The sequence below is a fragment of the Octodon degus genome, unplaced genomic scaffold (assembly GCF_000260255.1).
Source record: "Octodon degus isolate 3935 unplaced genomic scaffold, OctDeg1.0 scaffold00025, whole genome shotgun sequence".
In the NCBI taxonomy this organism is placed as follows: domain Eukaryota; kingdom Metazoa; phylum Chordata; class Mammalia; order Rodentia; family Octodontidae; genus Octodon; species Octodon degus.
In genome coordinates this window covers 20315204-20322117 of record NW_004524601.1, presented here as the reverse complement: position 1 = coordinate 20322117, position 6914 = coordinate 20315204, and the positions used below count along the sequence as shown (strand labels likewise).

The window sequence follows — 6914 nt, the reverse complement described above, 5'->3', positions numbered from 1 at the left end:
TTTATTATATATTAAAATTGACTTTTTTGTATAAAAAAGCTTTCCTGGAATTTGGTATATAATTCAATTGAATCTATAGATCAGTTTACACTCTATGATTATGAACAGTCTTTTCAAATTTTAGGATGTATTAAATTTTTTAGCAGTGACTTTTTTTATTATACCGGTATTGTGTTTATTTCCTTAAATTTATCCACAATAAATTTTCTGATGGTGTTTTTATTTAAAGTTATTTTGTTATAAACACAACTTAATTTATTATAAATATATCTCAATTTCATAATACTGATTTGTGGTGTCTTTAATTTTATTGTATAATCTTTATGATTTACTATAAGATTACTATTTCACACTATTCACTTACAAATGTTTTAAAGTTTATGCATGCTTTCTTCTTTGGTCAATAGATTCAGAGAGATGGTTTATTTAATTTGTGTACATTTGCTGCTTATATTTTGGTTGATTTGTGGAGGTCAGACAACATAATCTCTAAAGGCTTCACCTCTTGAAATTTATTGAAACTTGTTTTGCAGGACTGCTACAATCTCTTTTGGAACTTACTCCACGTACATCTGAAAAGGATGTGCATTTCTGATCATTAACTATAGAGTTCTATGCATATCAGTTAAAGTGGTTGATAGTGTTATTTGGACATTCTTTACCTGTGCTGCTTTCGTTTTTCTTGTTGTATCGATTACTGAAACTGATTTGTTAATTCCATTTAGGAGAGGGCATCTTCAGGATCTAGTCTTGACCCAAATGTGCACTTCCTGTGGGAGCGCTGTGGGAGTTAGATTGGCAGTGTTTGAATTCTGAGGGAAAATGAGTCCACAATAATTACTTCAGGTAAGTCACTGGAACTTGTATGAAATATATTTTAATTAATCATTCCTCTTTAGTGTTTTTGTGGTCATGTACACCCATTATACTTTCCATAACAGTGTTTGTATCTGGGTTTATGCTTCTAGCCCTTTTGACAGCTAATAAAGGTAAATATACACTACCTTAATTTTAGTGACATGTTTATCATTTCTGACCCTCTACATTTGATCCGTGGCTGCTGCCAGAAAAATCTCTTGTGTTCTTGTTAATCTTACAAACTTTTTATCTTTATAGGAAGATTTTTTTGTGTGTGTGGTACCAGAGATTGAACTCAGGACCTTGCACTTGCCAGCCAGGTGCTTCTTCTACTGAGCTATCTCCCAGGTCCCATTATATGAAGATCTTTATCCTTAGTGTTATTATTAATCTTCTAAATCTATTTCATTTTAAATGTGTATGGTTATTCCAACTTTATTTTGATTATGTTAGCATGGTGTATCTTATTTCCCTCATCCTTTACTTTTAACCTAGTTATATCTGCTCTTCAATGTGGGTTTCTAGTGGGCAGCATGCAATTGGGCTTTTTTTTTTTCTGTTCTTAAGCCAACTTGAGAATTTCTATTTTTAATTGGTGTTTTCAAGCTGCTTACATTTAATTCAATTATTGTCCCTTTAAATACTCTCAGATAATGCTTCCTTTAGCTTCAGTTCCTTTTGGTATACATAGACATGATTGCTACTCAGCTGAGAACACAAAGAAGATTTCAGATCTTTGGAAATCCTATTTAGTAAACTGCTCTTTTCTTAGGTACTAGATTTTGCAAATTCTACCTTCTTGGTTTCTGCAGACTTTATCTTTTCAACCCAAGAAGTTCACCAAGCTAAACCTGGTTTATTCTCTCTTGTGCTGTAAAACCTCACTCCAGACATTAATTTGTATAACTTTTAGGGCTAGAAATTTGCTTGCAACCTTTTGGGATTTGCTGTGTGAAATAACATCCATATTTTGTTTGGAGTTTTAGTTGTCTCAGCTAGGAAGGTAAATTCAGCCTTTATCAGACGTGAAAGACTTAATCTGTAAATTTAAGGAGCACAAAAACTATGCATGGCTAGGGAGATAGCTTGGTGGTCTAAGTACCTATGTGGCAAGCACAGGGTCCCAAGTTTGATCCTCACTAGTGTATGCTGTGCCCACCCTGAATATGAGTGTGGTGGCGTATGCCTAGAATCCCAGCGCTGGGGAGGCTGAGACAGTATAATCAGTACAAGTCCAAACTGCGTAGCAAGATCCTGAATCAAATAAATTAAATAAATAAATAAATATTTTTTAAAACCCTGCATGGATAATGCAGTTATCAAGTCTGAGCCACTATACCGTTTTATATGATTAATTTGAAGTTTATTATATATATTTTGAAGGGCAAAAATTCTTAACAGTACACTGAGATGAATGTTATGTGTGCACACACACACATACACAAACACACACAAGTATATATACATGAAAATATACTAATGCCGTGAAAATGTAGGCCTGGGTGTGGGTGTGTGTGTTTGTGCGTTTTTTAAGGGTCTACAGGGTGTGCAGGGTCTCACTACTAGATCGGACTCATAGTGATCCGCCTGTTTACAGCCTCCTAAGAGCTGGGATTACAGGCAGGCGCTACCACACCCTATCTTAATTGCTGTCTCAGCGCGCCCTGGGGGGTGCGGCTGGGATGGCATGCACGGGGATCGAACCCCTGGCCCCTGCACTTGCTTGCAGGCCCTGTAAGCTGCTGAGCTATTTGGCAGGCCCTAATAGAGACCGTTTCTGTCCTGTCAGAAGCCTTTTTCACGTTCCTTCTTAATGTCTACCATTCCTGCTCTGAAAAGGTAAAACTCTTTTTTTTTTTTTTTTCATTCGTGTATTTGGTACAGGGTCTCATTACGCAGCAGCTCAGACTCCTAGTGATCCTTCTGTTTTCAACCTCCCACAGTGCCAGGATTACAGGCACGTATCATCACTCCTGAACTCTGCTGCTGGCTCAGTGCAGGCCAGGAGCGGGGCCAGCATGGCTCGCGAGATGGGGGATCAAACTGTGGTCTCTACATTTACCAAAGCAGGCACTTAGTCCACTGAGCTATCTCGCCAGCCCTGAAAAGGTACAATTCCTGTGACTTCTGTCATCACAGACTAAGTTCCTTGTTTATAAATTTCACTCAACAAATTATATATACTCTTGTAAATGGCTTCTTTTAGTCATGATTCTTTTGAGATTTATCTATGTTGCTGTGCATGTCAGGAATTTATCATGATATGGTACACTATTCTAGTGTATGACTATATTATAATTTATTAATCCAGTCTCCTGTTGATAGTTATTTAGATTGCTACTAGTTTGGGATGTTGGGAATAAATTTTCTGAGAGTATTCTTGTAGTTATTTATTATTACAATGTTTTTCTACACAAAAAACTCTTTTATTCAAATAAGTAGCTGACAGTAAGTATATTTAAATCTTAAATATCTATTTGTAGGGCATATCTGTGCAAATAAACTCCAATCAATGCTGACTTGTACACAAAAATGACACATTACACATATTTTGAGATGCCTAATCTCTAAGGAAAGATTCTAAATAATCTATCCATTCACCATGCTAAATGCAATATAGTTTGAGTTAATTAATTTGTATAATTTTTATTTATTAAAACTGTGAGCTAGCTCATGCTAATAAATTATTAGATGTCATCAATATTGAAAAGCTTTATCATCACAACAAGTTTCAGCAGTCCATCATTTGTGTGCCATTTGTGAGCTGAGGCTGAGCTGTCCTGAGTTCTCCTAGGTGATGGACACGTACCTGAAGGGTGAGGAGGGAAGCTGAAGCCAAGATGATCTGGTCCTAGGGCCTGAGATGTCTTTATTTAGTGCACTGGTCAATGCTTATGGTAAAAAAGAAAGGGCTAACTTACATGTGCCAGTTGGACTTTCCTGATGGTTAGCTGATCGTGTTACTGTGGAGTACGATTATCATGTTGCTTTTTACAAGTACACAACATATTGTGATTCTAAGTTCATGTTTCCATAGTGGGCCAATGTCAATAGAATAGTTGCACACGTGTTCACATAGCAGTTACATTTAGTGCTTCAGGGATTGTGATATATTGGTGTCACTCTCATGACAGCTCTTACACATCTTCAATCTGGCTATGTCAGTCTAAATCAATCTTGATTATGACATCTTCAGGCATCATCACACCCACAGTAAATCTCTTCTTAACCAAATGATGTTATATGAGGAAAAGATAACAAACCCATTTCATTCCTTAAAGCTTTTTTAGTTTTATAAAAATGACTGGTTTTATTTAGTGACTAATTGAAATGACTAATGTTAATGACTAATTTTAGTTAAAATTACTAAAAAGCAAATCTTTTCATAAAGATTCTTTTTTTGGAAAGAAGAATTATTTTTATTTATTATTATTTTTAATTTATTGAAAATAGAAATTCAGTCTTTACTTCTAGGACTGCTGTGGATCACCATGGATCAGGGGACAATGCCCACCTCCCTCACTAAACGCTGCAGAGCCTTGTCCCATTGGCACTATCCAGAAGCCATGTGGAAGTATATGAGTACATGTGGGGGACCTTTGCTCACAGGAAAGTCACAAGTGTTGTGCCCCTTGTCACAGTGACCCTAATTCCTGTTGGGTGTGTTGTAAACAGAGAAGCCATTCTTCAGGCCACCTGCTCTGAGCACACCCACCCTTCATAGATTCTTTATGAAAATTTTTTAGTTGTGGCCTTATTCTATCCATTCCATTATTAATCTATTAAAATAAATAGATTAGTAAAAATAATCATAGATTACAAATAGATGAGCACACACTCATTCCTTATGACACTGGAAATGTGATAACAGCCCTGCAAAATGACACTCTTGTGATTACAAAGCTCACTGGAAGAGTGCAGCAGGAGGTAGTGCGCAGAGATCTCTAGTCCAAGTGCACCTGTTAGTCGAACTCTTTTACTAGCACTGAAGCTTGTGTTTTCCAAAGTTGTGGCAAGGTCACTTATATGTTGTCCAAGGAAGGACTTAAATGACCAGGACCCATGTTGTCTTTGAATAATAGCCTCAGAAATACATGCAATTCAAATTAGTTAAATTTTAAGCCCCAAAATAGTAACAGTTTTGTAGATTGGTCATGGTATAACTTACTATCATCAGTGATTTAGAAATCAAAAACCATAATTGTACACTGTTGAGTGTAGATTATAAAGTGAATTTAATAAGTGAATGTACATCTAGATAGTGAGCTAGTTAGCTTTCAGATAGTTATAAAGGCATTTTCTTCCAAAACAATGAAAGAAGGATGAGGAGAGAATATGAAGAATTCGGATATGAGATAAAGAACTGTAGAAATGTAGAGAAATGTAGGAAGAAGTAGTGTGATGGAGGGAGAGGTTTGAAAGACAAAAGAAGGAAGCTAGATTTCCTTATTTTTGTCCCACGTGGCCCTCAGTATGGGACAGAAGTTTTCCAGTATCTTGTTTCTACATCCATAAAAGAAATTGAGAAGCCTGATTATTCTGTCCCTGTGGCTGTTTTCATCATTTTTTGAGAACACAATTCTAAACTATCATCATTGAAGATAAAAATGAAGGTACCGTCCCCTGATCTGTGAAAAAAAAAAAAAAAAAAGAATTGTAGACCTATTTTACATATAGGGCTGGGAAAGATGCAAGACCCATTTCAGTCATAACTTTGGGTCAAATCAATCAACTTATTAAATACATGGTGGAAGCCAGCCATTAAATTTTCAAGCTCTTTGATTCGCTTGTACACTTCATTTGCAATGTTTCTTGAAGCCATTTTTGCCATTGATTTTGTGGACTCAGCCAAGACTACTAATAGTCCCTGAGCAAGCTGTTCCTAAGCATTCAGTGAGAAACGCACATCTAATTAAATATATGCAGCATGTGGAAAAAATAATAGTTTTCTTGTGTTAGTAAATCTAACGCAAGATGAGGCATTCACTTTTGAGGCATTCTGAAGTGAAAAGTGGTCAATGAAAAGAATCATTTTTTGTTTACTTTAATCAAAATGGTAGTTATGCCTTATTTATTGATTAAAAGATTATAATAGTTGTTGAGAATCAATGGACCAAGCATTGTTCTCAGAACAGAGAGTACAGTAATGAATTATTTCAGATAAAGATTTAGTTTAGTAAATGAAACATGACACTAGGACACTAGGGACCATATAATTTGTAAAACTAAAAATACATAAATAAATAAATAAATAATCTGAAGTAGTGTTAAATACAAAGTAGAGCTAGTCAGTAAGCAAAAGTGTAAGAACTTTGAGGTGAAACCAATCAGAGAAAGGTCCTCTAAGGGGGCTACTGGAAACTAAGCCTGAGTGAAAAGAAAACAGGAATTAAAGGAAAAAATTCAGAGTGAGTCTTCCAAACAGGACACATCGAGCAAAGGTATAAACTTGATATGTTTAGAGTGGGGTGAAAGATCAAATGGCTAGATTGTAGCGAGAGAACAGACAATAGAGCTCTTTGAAACTGAGCTTTCTGAAATATAAAATAGAGATGATAACACATTCTTTGCAGACTGAAGAGAACTGGAGCATGCCCACTGTGTGCCTACACTTACACTACAAATTAAAATACATTCAATGTGTCAACAAGACTAACATGACCAGGATATTATCTCTTATAATTGTGGTATTTTCCTTTTGTAGAAATAAACAGTTAATGATTTCAAAGATGGGCCAAAAAGCTCAGTGGATTAAAGTGCAAGCAGGTGCAGGGGCTGGGGGTTTGATCCCTGGGCCTGCAGTGTTGGCCCCACCCCTAGGGCTCACTGAGGTGGAGATTGAGACTGGGCATGGTGGCCTGTGCCTGTAATCCCAGCACTTAGGAGGCTGTAAATAGGAGAATCACTATGAGTCCAATCTAGTAGTGAGACCCTGAACACCCTGTAGACCCTTCCCTAAAATACAGAAAGAAAAAAAATTTCAGATCATCAATCATTTTTAAGTATCTTACATAATCCTTAGACTAATGAGTAGTGTACAGAATTATCTTGTCAGA

At 36.2% G+C, this 6914-nt stretch overlaps 1 non-coding gene across 1 annotated transcript; it reads right to left on the bottom strand.

Moving 5' to 3' along the window:
• Positions 1 to 4444: 4444 nt before the first annotated feature.
• Positions 4445 to 4572, bottom strand: LOC111816051. Its single transcript, XR_002820587.1, has one exon. It is a non-coding gene; the product is annotated as a small nucleolar RNA SNORA11 (small nucleolar RNA).
• Positions 4573 to 6914: the final 2342 nt, after the last annotated feature.